This window comes from Manis pentadactyla, chromosome 6, assembly GCF_030020395.1.
Source record: "Manis pentadactyla isolate mManPen7 chromosome 6, mManPen7.hap1, whole genome shotgun sequence".
NCBI classification, from domain to species: Eukaryota; Metazoa; Chordata; class Mammalia; order Pholidota; family Manidae; genus Manis; species Manis pentadactyla.
The window spans coordinates 37,336,137-37,355,632 of record NC_080024.1 but is presented as its reverse complement, the minus strand read 5'-3'; the positions used below and the strand labels follow the sequence as shown (position 1 = coordinate 37,355,632).

General features: G+C 34.7%; 1 protein-coding gene across 1 annotated transcript in view; it reads left to right on the top strand.

The window, feature by feature from the left end:
- Nucleotides 1-19,496, top strand: part of TMEFF2 (transmembrane protein with EGF like and two follistatin like domains 2) — a 239,052-nt gene that overhangs the window by 121,557 nt on the left and 97,999 nt on the right. The window lies entirely within an intron of this gene.

Genomic DNA, 19,496 nt, shown 5'->3' with positions numbered 1-19,496 from the left:
CCATATGGCCATATCTAAGCACTAGACGAGCTGGCAAGTAAAGTCTCTTAAGTAGATTTCCACCAGCCCTGCTAAAACACTATCACTGTATGTGTCAGTCTGGTCCTCCAGAATGTAGACACTGAGACAAATTTAGGAGTGCAAAAGGTCTTTGGGAGAATGAAAATAAAATGTAGAAGAAGCAGAATTGGTCTGGGAAAGCCCTCAAAGTGTAACGCTAATACTTGTGAAAAGAAAGAGGAAGGGAAGCAGGATTGGACAGAGCAAACCTCAGACCAACATACAAACCTGGCAAAAATCAGGCCAACTCTGTGTACATCTCCAGAGCAAATATTTTCCCAGTAGGGGTGTCTTATGTTGAGCAGAAATTGCCAACCCTGGAGCGCCCACTTTACTCAGTCTTTGGCTGCATGAGAAGAAAGTGGTCTGGGCTTGAAAACTTAGATGAGTCTTAAAGTCAGTAATAGCTGGAGAGTCCCAGCTAATTGTATATCTTGTAGCTAAATGGCAGATTCTTTCTTAAAATGAGACCCAAGATGGGTGTTCCCATAGCTGCCATATCATACAGTAAAGGGAGAATGGATTTAGGAAACACTAGTAATTGGCACTATATATATATATATATATATATATATACACACCCACACATAAATGTGTATATATGTATCCCACTAGTAGAAATAGAAAACAAAGAAGTATAGATTCAATCACTGGAAGAATCCTATTAAGCATATCAAAAAGTAGGCAATGTCCTAGAAGATAGTGTCATACTTAATCTGAATTTGAGCAATATTTATATTTTTTCTTTTTTTCAGACCAGAATTTATATATTTGATTATTTGATCTACTTTATTGTCAAATTTGTGATTTATTTTTTATTTATAATCTGACACTACATAGAATATAGTTTCAGTTTGCATGAAGGGAGATTCAGCTAAATATCAAGAAAGTTCTAATGAGGGCCTATGTCTGAAGTCACCATAAATAATCTGTAATATAGATACAGAGAATCAGCATGGCTAAACTGTGAATTTTCCTGATTTGCATAAAAAACATTTCTGCAATGTATCTCTAACACCCATGATAAAAATTCTTACTCTACATTGCTATCAAATCCAACACCTAGAATTAATCAGATGAAAGGAAACACAAAAGCCTAGGTTTGAATACAGATATTTTTGTCCAGATTCAATACATGAATTCAGTGAAGAAATAGCTCCCAGTCCAAAAAGGTAAAGAAAAATAATTTCTAGCATTTCCTGAAGGCCCTACTATATGCCAAGATCTTTACCTACATTGCATCTAATCCTGGAACATCCTGCAAGAGTTATTGTTATCCCCATTTTGTAGATGATGGAACAAAGACATAGAGTTTCAGGGATTGTACAAGTGCATAAGACTAGTATAGACTTCACCTGATACTAAACTCAGATCCCCATGATCTCAGTACCCATCATTTTTCAGGAATGTCATTGTCTTTATAAAATGAAAATCCTTTAGAATAAACATTCTTTTCTCTTAGGAGTGTTTACATTTAGTCATATTTAGAAATCACTGCTTTTTCCTAAAGGACTTAAGTCCAGTACAAATTGAGAGGAGAGAACTTGTTTGTAGCTGTTTCATGCACACTCTCTATTTTTTGCTACCATTTAATTTCTAGAGCTCAGACACATAGGACCAGATTCAGTTTAGGAAAAATATTTAAATCATATTTTGAATATATGTTTTGTTAAATCTCTCTCTTATGAGGAATCAGAAAGTTTTGCTTACATTTGTGTGTGCGTATGTACATGAATGTAGCCAAACTTGAAAACATAAGCCTAAATATCCATACCTTTCTGTATAAGCTCACACATCATTATGTAATTGACATTCTTCACTCTTACCCTAATTACTGCCTTATCTAATGATCAAGAAGTGGAAGAAAGACATCCTTGGAAGGTTGATAAGTCATCCAGAAAATTAGATTAGCATAATCAAATCTTAATGATGATTATTTCTCATTATATATTAGGTCACCTGAAAACTTTGAGGAAGAAAAAATAAATTGACATCATTGAGCAATTATATTTGTAGTTTTCCACAATAAATTTTACAGATGATCACCAGTTATGAATTCTTTTCATATCTAAAGCCAGAGATTTTTTAAATAAATTATACTACCATTATTATAATATTCAAAGCCGTTTATTTGATCATCACCATAATGGAGTACTTGAGGCATTTTTTCCTTTGCTAATTGACAGTTGGTCAGTTAAGAGGTGCTTTTCACAAAATCTTCCATAACCCTAAGGATTTGAATTAGCTTATAATAAATGCCTGAGAAGCTCCTCTAGATTCTTAAGTGCATTTGCTAAAACTCCCAACTGCTATTTTCCACCTTCTGGTCTGGAAATGCCTTTGATCTGCTATCTAGCTGCCTTTCTTGCTTATATCTATCTCAAGCATTATAACCCTACTCATCAGCACAATGACACATTATCATCTAGATACCATTTTCTGAAACCGGATTTCTCTGAGAAAGAAAAAAGGTAGGAAAAGGGTCAAACTGAAGTTTGGATTGCCCTATTTGGAGAATTGTCCAAAGTGGCATGTGGTCAGAAAACTGAACCTTGAGCCTGACCCTCACTCGCACACTGATCACACACCTAGGTAATATCTATGCAGACTTTCTGGCTCACTGGCAGCTCCTTGCTCACCCACTTGCCACTGCACCATCTGTGCTGGGCTCCCTCAGAACCCAGGCTCTGCTGTCAACATCCAGTTATGCAAAACTAGTTCCTTCAAGCTCACTGTCCCCATCTCTTCCTTATAATGTGGTGGCAGTGGGGTGGGGGATGTGAATTGGACTAAATGAGTAAACGAACTTGCTGATTTTTAAAAGCAAGAGCATGTCACCTTTAATTATTCAAGCACATTTAAGAGTACTTCCTTACAATACTCTAATCTCCTTGATGACAGAGACTTTATTTAGCTCGCTACTTTATACCCATTACTACCAGATAGAAGGTGTTCAGTAAATGTTGGTAGAATGAATGACTATGCTAGGGAAATTGGTCCATGTCATTGAATTAAAAATTAAAAATTCAATATCTAGTTTCATCTAGATTCCTTAATGTCATTATATGTTTAAATAAACAAACATTTACAGAAGGTATTTTTGTGGTGCAAGCTCACAAATATTAATTAATCTAAAACGCCTGTTGATAATAGGAAAGGAAGAAAGGGAACTGGGGAGAGACGGAAGGAAGGGAGGGTGGGAGGGATAGTGACACATATTCTTTCCTCAAATATAACAAAGTGATAATTTGAGTAAAGAAACACTGTAACAATAAAATACACACCTATACATATTACATATTTTTTAAATTACCCATTTTCTTGTCTCATACAAAATCTATTCCTTCTTTCATTCAATAAATATTTCTTAAGTGCCTTACCGTGTGCCAAGTAATATGTGGGTACTAAGGCACAGAGCAAAACCAAACAGTTCTTACCCACAGAGAACCCATAGAAATAGTTCCTTCCATCCTTTGTTCCTTCCTTCCTTCCTCATGTATAGAATACAAAGTCAGAAGTACAAAGAATAAAATGATACCCTTAGCATCTTCCATACTATTTGAATTAATGGAGAAGTTAGCAATTAAAAATCTCCTTTTCACCCACTGAGGTTAGCTTCCACAGTGTGTATTCTGTTTAAAATAAGTATTTTGCAATTAGGGTGAAATATGTTAGTGACTGCTGCAGGGACTGAAAGTTTCTATTTATTCTGATACCCATTTACCTCTAAAATATTAAGGTAATGGCAGATCCCCAGCTTATCACTGCCTCTAGATCTGAACACAAAATTAAATCTGTAAACGCCTTCACTTTGTTTTAATCTCCCTCTTCAAACTGCTAGTAATGAAAGGCCTGTTGGTGTCAGTTGGGAAAATAATTCTTTTGTAGGACATTTTTAGTTACCAAAAATCAAGTCTGTCCTATTACAAATAATACACTACTCAAGTCTCCCATGTTTTCTTGGTTTAAACTCACATAGTTAAGTTTATACATGGAAGAGTTAGGACCCCAGGAAAAGGGACCATATTTGGGCTAAGCAGCACGTGTACATTGGTGCTGAACTCTAGGCATAATTAATCTCAGCATATGAGGTAGGCATGCTAATCCAAACTAGAAATATACTTGCAAATGTGATAGCCAGAGCCTTGGACAGAAAAGAAATATTCATCAAAACCATGCTCACTCTATTCTATCTATTGCATCTGTTCAACTAATCTGTTGAGTTTGAAGCCGCAGTAATATTGATGCTCATTATCAGAATACCTGGAGACAAAATTAGAAGATACTCTGTTTTGAGCACTTGAGGTAGAGTAAGAATGCAGGATTTTATTAAGAATTTCTACTTTGCTTATTTATTAACCAAGGGCTGTTTTGTACAAGAGTGACATACATAGTCACATCCACATGTATGCGCCTCAGTAAGACAGTCTCTCTGCCTCATGAAAAGATGAAAATGGCACACCATCTCCTCTCTTATATAGGTTGAAAGACTCTAAAACAAAAGTAGTGACTCAGGAAGACTGATTCATGAACACTGTTACATGCTGTATTGGGTTTACACCTTTCTAGAGCAGCACAATCCCCTGGAACTTTCTGTAGTGATGGAAATGTTCTATTTCTTCCCTGTTCAAAACAGTAATAGCCACATGTTGCTTTTAATTTCTTGAAATGTTGCTAGTGCAACTGAGAAACTGGATTTTTCACTTTATTTAGTTTTAATTTATGTATATTTAAATAGCTACAAGTGGCTACTGGTACCATGTTAGACAACACAATCCTAGAGCATTTGACTTCTAGTTTTCAAATGACTCATGTTTTACAGTGATAATTTAAAATACTGCTTTTGATCAAATGTTAGCCAGAAATATATATATAACAAATATAGTTTCATCATCATTTTCAATAAATGTTTACAAAATATTTTAAGATCACTAAAGTGGATTTTAGTTCCAATATGGTTAGTTTCAGTTTCACATGTTTCAGTAAGATTCCTTTCAGATATTTAGAGGCAAAACTCTGTACATTTCCAGTCTTATTACCATCATCTTTCCTCAACATCATCAGGGTTTTAGGATTTGGCTTAAAATGTAAAAACTAAATACAGTCACACTGTCCAGGTGAATCAAACTTTCTCAGAATTAGTAGCAGCAACTTAAGGCAAATTCATACTCAGGTTTGGATATGCCACACCAAGTGGCATACTGACTTCTCTGCTGCTATATTTGATAAAAGATTTGATGTCCAAAAGTGAAGACATGAGATTACTATAGGCTCCCACTCTTAGCCAGCCAACTATTTGATTTATTTGATGAGTGATCTCGGACAACCCTTTCACGCACTGAACCATCAAGAGAGTTATGTTGCGGGGTGATAAGAAACCTTCAGAGATACCTAAATCTTTTACCACCGGGAATTTCATTTGGTCTGGAATAAAGAACATTTTTATGTATGATGTTTCTATCTAGACAGCCATAGGAATATTCAGAAAAGATTCACAGATTTAAATCAAATTCATACTGTCAAAGACCTTTAAACAGTGCAATATTTACCAAGAATTTGTTAGACAACCCTTTATTTTTATTTTTTTCCCCAAAGATTGAAGGGGTGGTTAATGTATAATTTATGAAGAAGTCCATTCATCTTTTGATTAGCATTTGTTTTCCTGTATTTTCCTTAGGCACAAACCAACAAATGAGAAATGTTCTTAATTTGATCTCTGGAGTAATCATAGATAAGGATATTGTATCATTTAACAGATGGACTAAATAAACTAGTCAGTTTTTTAATGTACCTTTTTTTGCACCAAGAATACAACTGGCTTCTTAATTTTACTGAAGTTCTTGGACTAAATTGTATTTATAATCTAATGTGTCTGCTGATCATATGTAGTTTTGGGCTTTTTCACAGGAGTTAAATCCAAGTAATTTGACTTAAAAATAAAAAGTTGAAATCCTTCCCAGTTGCATTAAAACTGATGTGAAACCTGCTTTCAAAACCTGCACTATAAAAATGATACTCTTGGCTGTTACATCTCACCCACACATCTCTCTCAACATGCAGCAGTTTTCACTAAGGAGACTTCATTGTTTATGGTATTTTCACCTTGCCCTGCAACTCTGCCAGGTGTAGCTGATACATAATAGAAGCTGTCTTTAAAACACATCTTACCCATTTAGAAATCCTTCAGCTGAATATTTTTCCCCTCCTTTGCACTAGCATATCTGTACACAAACAAATCACTGCCTCAGCCGTCTGACCTTCATAAAAGTAAAGCTCAGGTACACGGGTTTTTTTTTTTAATCCCTTTTTAGGCAAAGGAATATGCTTAACAACCTCTCCCTGTGACCTACTTGGCGGTCAGTGTGGGAGCACAGTAGAAAGGAAACCGTTGTCACTAAAGATAGCCCATGTTTCTGATGTGGAATTTATCAACCCAGGAAGAGTCCTCTTCCTTTTGATACTGGCATTTGTGTTGGTAGAAAGCATTTCTATATGGAAATGGTTTTTCTTAAAAATGAATGTCATACAGTAAAGATATAACTAGTCCCTGTGTACTACATCATTCTTAAAGCATATTTGAAGAGATGGTGTTGAGTACATTTAAACCCTTTCCCCACTTGTCTTGCCAATAGGTTGCAGCCTCGGACAAGTTCACTATGGATTCAGTATGACCAAAGAAATGACAGTAGAACATTCTTGGGATGAAAGCATTATACCCAACTTTATTTCCACGGTGGCAGGTCAATCAGTAGAATCCTGTCCACTCAGACTGAGTCTCCATGCAGCAAGCCAGTCTCTGTCTCTGGGCCTTTCTGCCCCCACAGCCATTTCAGTCTCTGTCCTTGGCACTGCCACCACTCCAGTCTCATCTCACCTTTGCTCTCCTGCAACCTTGCAGCCGTGCCACCATGTCACCCAGAGCATTGGGCAGAGCTCTTTATATAGAGTCAGTAATTATGTATTGCCCACACATGTGTAGTGAGCTAGCTGACCAGGACCAGATAAGAATCTGGGCCATAGGAATCTTCACTTTATCTACCACCCCACTTCCCTGTCATTTAAAAATCCTGTCAATACCATTGCGTATACAGCCACATAATTTCATGAGAGCAGTGCTTCAGATACACAAAGAGAAAGCAATTGAGTAGGGAGACAAAATCAGTTGCTACAGATCAATATTTCACAATACTTTAAGTACATCATTAGTATTTTCTTCAAATCACACTACATATTTTTAGGGAAAGGACCATCTATTCATCTTATTTGATCTAAAAATACAAATATTCATGAAGAAGTCTAAGCAGCATTAGGGAAAAATGAAAGCAACAGTACAGAATGTTGTGTGGGTAAGAATTTGGACAGGAAACAGAATGTGTTTTGAGATAGGAAAAAAGATGTTTTTCCATTTTGGACACCACAAATCATCTACAATTTGACCTTTATGTCAAAGGGATTTAAGGCACTGCAAGCAGGCATGTGAACATAGTTTTTCAAGAAACAATAATTATTAGGAAATGTTTCTTGTGTGGATATAAGAACTTTGTATATCCTTGCCCTTTTTTGATAGTTATTATCAATATTAGTTCTAGTAAGGGAAAGGTTAAATTGCCCTAAATGTTTCACAATTTTCTTTTATAATGCCCCCAGTGACAGCATAATACACCTCCAAACCTTAGTTACATCTCTACTTCCCCATATAAAGCTAGAATAAAGCTGTGTATTACTCGCTTCATTCCATTGTTTTCAGATCACCATCAGGGAAATCTGGTATTGTGACTCAATACAATGCTTCTCATTCAAAACTCATGCTATTTGGTGAAACCACATTTCCCATATGTAAAGTATAAGCTGCTAAACTCCATATCACTGCTATTTTTCTCAATAAATCGGTGCTTGGCTCACGTTCATATATTCTCTTCCATCATAACCATCAGTAGCTGGGTGCTTGAGAATTGCTAGTAAAATCAACACAGTGGAATAGATTGCATCCACACCTCTCACTCTCATCTTCTGACATATTCAGGTTAGCGTAGATTATGTAAGGTTAGTCGGCTGAAATAAACATCACCCAAAACTTAGTGGCTTAAAAGAACCAATGTTCATTTCTCATTCTCACTACATGCTCACTGCAGGTTGGCTGGGCAAGGTTCTGGGTGGGGGCAGTGGCTCTGCCCATCACAGTCACCCAGGGACTTGACAGATGGAGCAGCTACTGGGAACACTAAGTTTATACCTGCACGGAATCCATCAGTAAATCTTGTCAGTTCTCTTTCCAAATTATGTGTCACATCTGGCCAGTTTCTACGGTCCCCCTGCCAGAGCCTGTTACCTTGGTCTCCTTTCCTGCACCTCTCAGGCAGCCGTCACTAGTACGGAAGTTCTCCACCCAGAAATCACTCCCACACAGCAGCCTGTTTTCTAGAACTAGTTATGAAGCCTGTTCAAACATGGGACATCCAGGAAATGCAATTTTGCCACATACCCAGATACTTTAATGCACAATATTAATAACTACCACAGCATTTCTCTGATTTCTTCTCAGTACCGGCCTCATAGTTCCTCAGACTCCTCAACTTCAGGTTAGCTGTCTGGAAATGTGGTCATACCTCGCTATTACCTGGAACTTCTATGAAACAAAGATCTCTAATTCTGGAATTCTCCTCTCTGACCACTACTTCCTATCATCTCCCGAGCTCTGTGCTAAGAATAGATATAAAAGCAAATGAGACATATGACTTAGCCTTGAAGAACTCCCAAGACATTGGTAGAATAAGGAAAGTAACCCAGATTCTACAATGATGAGTATGAAGCATGTGTGGAGGCACAAACCAAGAACCCAGTACAGCTCAGGGATAAAGGAAAAGGAGGAAGGTGAGGACATGTTTCCTGAACAGTGTGGTGCTATAGCTAAATCTTCAAGTCAGACTAGAATCAGTCATGGAAGCAGGGAGGAGATATGCCACTATAGACGAAGGGAGCAGCATGTGTAAATCCCCAGCAAAGTGACAAGTACAGCTGTGGCATCAGGAGCATGCCAGGGTGGCCACGGATGAAGGGAGAGGGATAGGCGGGGGGTAGATCATGCAAGACTTTGAAGACAATAAGTATTGTGGATTTTTGTCCCAAAGGTCATAGAGAACCTTTAAACAGAGTTTTATCACAATCAAGTATTTTGAAGTATCATTCAAGTTTGCTTATTGACCGATATTTCCTAGTCATTAGAAGTATGTCATTGACTTCTAAGCTGAGGCCACAATCTTACATGAAAAACAGTAAAACTCTAAAAAAATCCGATTTTTCTTATTTTGTTAATTCCATCAATGTAACCTGCAATGCTATAATAATACAAATGTTTTGACCTTTTAAAATGTTTCATTCTTGGGTTAATTATACTTACCAACATGTTTTTATTTATTCACAAAGTTAAATCATATTTTATGCCTGAGAATTTTAGCATATATGTACTTCAATATTATCAGTTTTTAAACAAACATTAACCAGAAGTAATAAGCTACAATCCCTGTAGCTAAACTTAAATCTTCATAGTTTAGGCTAACAGCAACTTTCCCCAAAACTTGAAGACTTTTTTCCCAAAATCTACAAAAACAAGGAAATTAATTAGGTTCTAATTACCTTACAATTCAGGTGTAAGTATTTAAAAATAAGAGGTTCATAATCTTGATGAACTAAAAATGAGAGTGGCTTGAGTTTAAAACCTAAAGTTTAGAAAATAGTTTTCATTCTGAAATTCCAAATGGGAAAACTGTTAATTTTTTTAAATGTATCTCTTCCCTTTATCTCTGGATATCTTTGCAATCTAATGGTGATAAAATATTCTCTAAAATCCATATAACTTTTTTTAAAAAAAATAGATGTCTTTTCCACAATTATTCATTCTTTCCGCTTCACAGATTTAGACTGAGCTAATGGTTCTGTAAGTAGACATATTGATTAACATGAAGTCAATTTCTAACCTATTCCAGCATTTCAGCTGTCTTAGGCCATTTTGTGGGTTTTGTTTTGTGTTTTCTCTTTTTTTTTCATTTTGTGAAAGATGTTCATGTCTTCTTTCACAGCTCAAATTGGATAATTCCAATGTTTCTATCCTTACACTTTTGAGAATACATTCTTTTCTCCTTTTCTGTTTGTTTGATTGTTTATGTTGATTTGCAATAATGTATATGAAAGCACTTTTTCTAGGAGGGAGTGAAACTGAGTTTACTGGAACATGCCATCCTTTGCTGCTAATTGGGGCTGATTGATGGAGCAGCACAGTAAAGGTCTTGGGGAGTGCCAGGGAGTAGGAACTGAGGTGCAGATTTTAAACCAGACCTTGAGAGGCAGTTGTAAGCTGGAAAAGGGAATTACAAGAGTAACCAAAATATCCCGATTATAGCCAATACGCAGAAGGGAAATTGAAGAGATGAAGAGGGTCTCAGTATAGAACAAAGAGGGGTGGAGGAAGGTGTGTTGCCAGATCTAACTCAAGACTTAACCTAGTCACAGAATTGCAGCCCTGACATTTTTCTTACTGTGTTGTTGGTTGAAATTTCAAAAATTAGGGACTGGACCTTAGATAGCAGAATTAGGCTGGAAAATCTTAACAGGCAAATGAGAAAAATTATTGCTTTACCTACCAATTTATGAAATGCTATCTATCACCTCTTAAAATTGGCTTCATTCTTACTGCTGCTCTTTTATTTCACTGGCCTGTTTATATGAATATGTTGTATATTTATATAAGCCTTGGTCTTTATAAATTCATTGTTAAGTCTCATTTGCACTTGGAAGTCAGACTTAGATGGAATATGTTTTTCAGGCTTTCTATGAGAAACAATGCCTGTAGCATGGAAAAAAGTAGAAAAATAAAAATAAAGCCCTTATTTCATTATTCATCAATAAGAAAAGTAGGAACATACCACTCTAGTGCATTATTTGTTCCAAGATCCAGTGTACTAGAATGAATAGCCTAGAGCTGTGGCCAGTTTCTAAGGATATCTGTCAGGGCCCCCTCATCTGGTTCTTACCTGCACAGCCCATAGTCCCTCTACTCCTTAATATGAGAAACTTAATGAATAGGTTTTGGTGTAGGATTTCCTCTATAAGTTCCTCAGTATTTTTATTTCTCTAAGCTGTTACGTTGTTTTGTGATTCTTATTTCCCTCTTCCCATAAAGACCCCTACTTCATTATCAGTATAAAGCCATTCACAGGAACTGAAAATTCACATTTGTGATGTTCAACCTTAGACTTCTTTCAAAGAACCTTCTTACCTGGAATAAGATAATCACTTTACTTCACCTTTAACACTTTCCTAAAGTTAACATCTTATGGTGACAGAGCAATTTAGAGGGTGCAAAGCACTTTCACACATTCTCCTGCTTAATTTTCACCAAGCCTGTGAACGAAGCAGGTAGGCATTTCATTTTACAAATAAGAAACCTAGGCATCAGCAAAGAATCTGGCTTTGCTAGCACTAGGAGATGACCCAAATCTGGCTTTCCTAGCCCTAGGCCTGAATTTTATGTATCATGCAACTGCCTTTAGATTATTTCATGTCATTTTCAATTTTAAGTGGCATTATCACATTTGCATTTCAATAAGAAACATGGGAGATATAGTTGAGAGACAAGTTCGCAGGTACATAGATCAGGTAGTTAGAAGTTTAGGCAAGGTATGATGAAAATCCAAATTAGCAGTTTTGATGGAATGGAAAAATATTTAGGAAATAAACATGACCTGGAAGTTGTTAGGAGTTGTTAGCAGGTGAAGCACCTCTGCTAAAACAAATATTAAGTAGGTTAGAATTAATTTTGTTAGCAGTTTAGTCTTTGATGATTCAACTGAAACTTTCTATATCACAAAATGTCTTTAAATTATCAATACCAAATGCCATGTACAAAAGACATAAAGAAGTCTAAGTTAAAGATGTGTCTTTATTCATCAGAGATTTGCTCATTAGAAGCATGTAGCACAAAGTTGGAAAGCAACAAATTAGTGTAAAAGACTTAGAAAGACTTCAGTCTTTCTTCATTCACATTTACTCTCCTACATCTGCTACTTCTATTTCACATCTGCCCTCTTACCACACCATCTCACCTGATGACCTTCCTCGGAAGTACAGATGTAATAGAAGAAACACCACAAGACATCTATTTTATTTTCCCTTTTCCAGTGTCATCTCCTTCCTACATTCTGTACCCAAATGCTCTTCCATGCCTCCCAGAGAATAAGACATGTTCCTACTTCTAAGCCCAACCACCACATCTGTGTGTTCACCTCATTCCTTCTCAAGGACACTAATTCTGTGATTACCCCCTTCTCTCCTGCATAAATGCTCCTCTCTGCTCCATCATTCCTCTCACCATACAATGAGGTCTCAACTCCATCCTTCCATGAAAATCCCTTTCTTGACTCTACTTCCTTATCCAAATAATGTTTCATTCTCTGTTTGCCTCATCAATAAATCTGTACGAAAGTGTCACCTACACTTACTGTTTCCACTTACTAACATCTAATCTTTTTTCAATCTCCTCTCATTGGGATTTGGTACCTACCAGGCCCTACAGTGGCTCTCATCTATTTAGCCCAAGCCACTGTTCATAATTTACCAATAAAAAATAAATTTCTCATATTTTAGGAATTTAATAAGGAAATATTTTTAAATTATGTATGTGAATTTGCATAAAAGGATTCAAATTAATTATACTGAGAATAATAAAAATATTTTTGCTTACAATTACCCTATGATTGATATGATAGTTTCATGAAGTGTGACATAATAACTTGCTCTGATGTGTCTGACATGCATGATAACAGCTGAATAAGCTTTTTTCTTCTTTCTTTCTTTCTTTCCCTCCATCCTTCCTTCCTTCTCTTATTTCTTCTTTCCTTGCTTCATTTCTCTCTTCCTTTTTTCTAATCAACTGAGTATCTTCAGTTCTAACTCAAATGGAACTGAGTGAAATCAGACTGAAAAGATGACAATTGAATTGTGCCTCAACGTAGTAACATTGTATTAATCTCTTAAATTATTTTTAGCTTTGCAGAAGATAAATTACATGTGATTTCTAAGGAAGCTTTGTCAAGGTCTAGCAAACTAGCTTAATTATGAAAAATTAATTTTTTGTAATGAATTCTTCTTTTGAGTGTTTAATATAAAATTACATTTGCTCAGTCATGAACTTGTTTCTTAGACTGTTAAAGTGGTTTTTAGAATTTCAAACCATTATGTATAAGTGTGATTTTAGACTTCTTTTAGTTATTTGGCATTTAAATCACTTTAAAATTAAAAATTATCAGTGGAGTTGTACTTCTTTTAATTAAGAAGTAGCAAAGATAATGGATTTCCTCCCTAAAAACTGAATGTATCTTACTGCACTGTGGCACAGATACATATTCAGAATTAATCTATTAGTTTTGTAAATAGCAGACCAAATGCTACTTTTTGTTTTAGCATTTGAATAATATGATGTAACAGTATAATTATTCTTCATATAACAAATATCTTCACATTAAATAATGAATAAAAAGGAAATATTTATTTTCTATTTGTATTTAAAGAAAACATTGAGATTTCTAGGAAAATGTTGGAGAATGTAAAAGAGAACATAACTATGGCTCAAAAGCAACAGCTTAGAATTGTCCAAACTTCTAGGAACTGTCAACAATTTCCATCATTTAAATTCAACATACCCACATGTAGAGAGGCATATGAGAAGTAAAACTGGCATAAAAAGGCAAAATAGACAAGTAAAAATTAAAGAATGAAATGAACAGTTTTGACTTAAAATTTTCTTTCTATTCTTTAAATGGAATGTTCCTTCATTAGAAGATAGACTTTTTTTAATGTGATAAGTTTTTAAAAGTTAATTACCCTTTCATATTTCTTAATTTAAGCCATTTAAATTTTTGGAATGATAGCCAACTGTTTCCTATAAGGGAAATTGTACGTTTGCTTTTTTTTATCTAGGTGTAATCGATATACAATATTATACTCATTTCAGGTGTACAACATAGTAATTTGACATCTACATATATTATGAAATGATCAAAATAAGCCTAGTTACCATACTAGCACTTTGGTGATAATGAAATAGTACCTTATGAAAGTTATTCAAAAAGAAAAATTGCTGTTTATAAGCAAAGTAATTTCAGTTACAACAGATATATGGCATGTTATCACTCATAACTCCTTTATCTATTTACATAAAGTGGAGAGAATTAAAAGTGTACCAAGAATTACTTTGTCAGTGTACCTATTAAAAAAAAAAAAACACCACTGACTACTTGATTGATTTTGACTCTAAAATAGAGAAAAAATGCATTCTAAATTTTGAAAAAATCCAGACTAATGTCTACATAGAATTGGTGTAAATTTTTTGTCTCAATTTGTTAGTTCCAGAGACTGCCTACTTTATTTCAGATTTGATGTATGTAGAGGTTTTTATTCATAATGTTATGTAAACTATGCTTCATTTAAAAGGGAAACTTTATATATTTGTCAAAGAGATGTACTAGAGTTACATGCAGAAGAAAATGGGAACTGTGTATATAGGCTGGGAAAGGTAGTGCTATGTTGGGGAAAATGAAAATAAATGGAAGAAATATATCTTTATCTTTGTAGAATATATGCTGTTATAGAAAAGATAAGAGGGTGAAGGCAGATTTGGAGAAAATTAAAAACACATCTAGGGCTTTGGAGATAAGTAAAGCAACTAAAATGTGAAGGGTGGAAAATGATGTTAAAATATGTTTCCTTAGAATTAATGAACATTAATTCATGTCTTAATCGTCATCTTTCACTGGGTAAAACTATGGTAATAAAGGACCTTAAAATCTCAGAGGCTCACAGTGTCAGGGGCATAGTTCTTGCTCCCATGGCTGCAGTCAACTGTGGCTCTGCTCCTTATATCACCTCATTCTGAGACTGATTGAAGGAACTGTTCCTATTCTAGAATGTGTCCTTTTTATGCAAAAGGGGAGGGCAAGAAAGTAGAAATCCACATGGTGGCCTTTATATAGCTTCTCACTTCCACTCACATTCAATGGCAAAAGCAAGTCACAAGGCTGATAAGTGATATCAGGGAACTCAAGTCCTGTGGTTGTAGAGATGAACATATAAATCTTTTATTGGAAAAGGGAAAAAATAATGGGAAATAATAAAACAATCACTTCAAGTGTGGTGGACCAACAGTGTCTCCCAAGGAGAATGTGAGGCTGCAGATAAGTTGAAAAGTTAGAGCAAATATGTGTCAGAAGTCTAACCATTTAAAAATGACAAGCAACAGTCTTCTGTAGTGTTGAAACCTCTGGCTTTTGTCTTTGAATTAACACAAAAGAATAGGATGGCTATTTAAATGTTAAACTAATTTTAAAAACATGAGTTTTACAGCATCAGTAGAAGTATAATATATGACAGTAAGTGCAAAGAGTGGACTACAGGAATTGAAATATATTGTCAAAAAGTTCATGAGTTGTTCAAGAAGTAATAGATTAGTATAATTTAAAGGTGTATATTGTAAACCTTACAGCAACCAGCAAAATAATAGCACAAAATGTATAATCACAAAAGAAATCCTTAGAAGAAATAAGATAAAATAAATACCATAGAATATTCTATTTAAAAAATAGAAAAAGGAACAGAGGGACAGAAAAAGATTGGTCAAATATGAGCCAAACACCAAGTTGATAGACTTAAAACCAAACATATCCATAATTACATTAAAATAAATGGACTAAACGCATATTCAGACTGGATAAAAAAGCAAGGTGCATCTGTATACTGTTTCCAAGAAACACACTTTAAACATCTTAAAGCAGGTTGGGTGTAAAATGGTAGAAACAAGAAACAAAACAAAATGATTTGACTGTATGAATATCAGAACCAAGTAGACATCAAGAAGAGCAGTGTTACCAGAGATTAATAAGGAGCATGTCATAATGATAAAGGGTCACTTAAGAAGACATAGCACCACTCAATATTTATAACATCCAATATCAAAGCTCCCAAATGCAAGACAAAACAAAAAAGAACTAGAAACTATTTTTTTGCCACTAGAAGAGATTTTAACACACCTTTCTCAGTAATAGAACAATAAATAAATAGTACAGTTATGAATTTGAACAGTACTAGCCATCAACTTTAGCTAATTAACATTTATAGGAAATTACTCCCCAAAAGAGGTTACACCTTCAAAGGTACACATGGGAAGCTGAAGATATACCATATTCTGGACCATCAAACAAGTTTCAATAAATTTTTAAAGATTTAAATAAAGCAGAATATGTTTTCTAATCATTACGGAGTTAAGGATTAATAAAATAATATCCTTTGGAAGGCCCTCAAATATCTGGAAGTTAAAAAACATACTTAATAAATAATCCACTGATCAGAGAAGAACTCTCAAAGGATTTTACAATATGTATTTTGAACAGAATATATGAAAACATAACATATCCATATTTGTAGGATATGGCCAAAGCAGTCTGGAAAGAAATTTCTAGATTCAAATACCTATTTTATTTTATTTTATTTTATTTTTTTTATTGAAGGGTAGTTGACAACAGTATTACATTACATTAGTTTCAGGTGTACAACACAGTGATTCAACATTTATATACGTGATAATTCTAGGTACCAGGTATCACCATACCAAGTTGTTACAATATTTTGACTATATTCCTTATGCTATACATTACATCCCGGTTACTTATTTATTTTACAATTGGAAGTGTGTTTATATATATATATATATATTTTTTTTTTTGTGAGGGCCTCTCTCATATTTATTGATCAAATAGTTGTTAACAACAATAAATTTCTGTATAGGGGGGTCAATACTCAATGCACAATCATTAATCCACCCCAAGCCTAATTTTCGTCAGTCTCCAATCTTCTGATGCATAACGAACAAATTCTTACATGGAGTACAAATTCTTACATAGTGAATAAGTTACATGGTGAACAGTGCAAGGGCAGTCATCACAGAAGCTTTCGGTTTTGTTCATGCATTATGAACTATAAACAGTCAGTTCAAATATGAATACTCATTTGATTTTTAAACTTGATTTATATGTGGATACCACATTTCTCTATTATTATTATTTTAAATAAAATGCTGAAGTGGTAGGTAGATACGAGATAAAGGTAGAAAACAGAGTTTAGTGTTGTAAGAGAGCAAATGTAGATGATCAGGTGTGTGCCTGTAGACTATGTGTTAATCCGAGCTAGACGAGGGCAATAAACATCCATGTATGCAGAAGATTTCTCTCAGAACATGAGGGGGGAGGTTCTAAGCCTCACCTCTGCTGCTCCCCATTTTCTCACCAGATGGCCCCCTGCTCAAATACCTATTTTAGAAAATAAAGGTATAAAATCAAGCACTTCTGTTTCCATTTTTAAAAAACTAGAAAAATAAAAAATTAAACCCTAAGTATATAGCACAAAGGAAATAAAAATAACATAATCAATAAAATAGAAAACTTAGACTTATATAAAGAAATCAAATAATAACATAATTCTACACAAACTCTTTCATAAAGAGAGGAAGTGAGAACACTTAAAAAAAAAATAAACAGAACACAGCTGTTTGGTTTCTCCTGAGGAGAGGCCCCAGCTTGCTTCTTATCCCCATGGCCCACTCTAATGCCTGCATTAAAGCACTGGAGTGAGTAATAAGTTTTGTCTGTATTAACAGAGTCTAAAATTCCTTCTTCTTTCTGGGGTGGAACACCTTTTTTTTTTAAGTGTTCTCAACTCATATCAGGAGGCCTTTTTAACCTTTATACTATGACAAAACAAGGACAATATAAGGAAAGAAAATTATAGCCAGTATATCTCATGAGCATAGATACAAAAATTCTTAACAAAATACAACAAATGAAATCCAGCAATATAGAAAGTGGGTTATATCCCATAATCAAGTTTGACTTATCCCAAGAACAGAAGGTTGGTTTAACATGTAAAAATGGTAATACGGAAAGATTTTACTTCATTTTTCACTATGGATGGCTCCGATATAGGGTCATTTTATTCCCAGATTATTTATTGGTGGAGGTATTGCTACCACTACTTCTGGGTTCACTTCTTCATCCAAACGAGAGAATTTCCAAACATCTTGATTCGACGGATAACTGTCCTTTCATGGAAATGTAATGTGACTTCCAGTAGGACTATGTTGCTAATAGTCCTGCTAAGTTAGCATAACTCATCCCCTCAAACACCTCCAGTAGATCCTTAACGGAGCATCTCTATCACGGTAGGAAAGGGGGCTGCCCCTAAGTGGCTGTAACTGTTTATTTAAGGACCTTCCCATTGCCTTAGTATGTTTCCTGAGTGGTGGGAAGTTTCAGTCTGGAAGCTGCTAATCCTGCTAACACTAAAAGGCTCTCTCCCATTAGCAGCTTCTGTGTTGCATTAATAATAAGAAAGCAATAAAGAGACCACAGCTGTTTGGTCTCTCTTGAGGAGAGGCCCCAGCTTGCTTCTTATCCCCATGGTCCACTATAATGCCTGTACTAAAGCACTAGAGTGGGTATTAAGTTTTGTCTATATTATCAGAGTCTAAAATTCTTTCTTCTTTCTAGAGTGGAACACCTTTTTTTTTTAAAGATTTCCAAATTTAAAATTATACCATCAGTACTTCTGCGAATTGAAGCTGACCTGTTTAACTCATAACATTATTTAAATATAAGCACAAATCATCAAGTACAAGGGGAAAAAAACGTTGCTTTAGAAAAAATAAATCTTTCACCTTTCCTGGGAAAACTGTAAAACAGACCCTTTATTAGAGATGTCTTCCTGGCTGTTTAAAAAATTCTTTTAGAAAATCAGATCATTCATCTGCACAGTATGAAATTAAAGAAAATCAAGGAATAAACACCTTTCCTTTTGTAATACTAAAAGCTCTCTTGTTAATAGTCAAAATAGAAATGATGAGAAAATACCATAGTAAAACAAAACAGGAAAGGTTAGATTTGTTAATTTCGGGGGGCAAGTTGATCAGTTGTGTCTTTTTAAAAATTCTTATTTTATTAGAGTTCATAAACATAAGAGCCAATGCCATACTTAATTGCTATGCTCTTTTTCTATTGAAAATACCTTTTACAAAAGTGCACTTTTTAAAGATCCTCTTGATTTAAACACCTGTTTTTAAGTATATGATCTGCCCATTGAATAAGATTTATCTATTCAGCAGTAGGTTATTGCAATTTTTCATCTATAGCCGATATTTTTGCTTTCAGCTACATATTCTTAATTGGGTAAACAGTAATCGATCAACTCAGAAGTGTTGCTCAGATTTTCATTTCTTGAACAAAAAAATACTAGAAATTTTTTCTTGATTTAGACTATTATACCCTGATTTTGACAGGTTAATTTTATAACTAAGTCATATATTACATATTTTATACTTATAATGTATGTAAAGGCCCAAT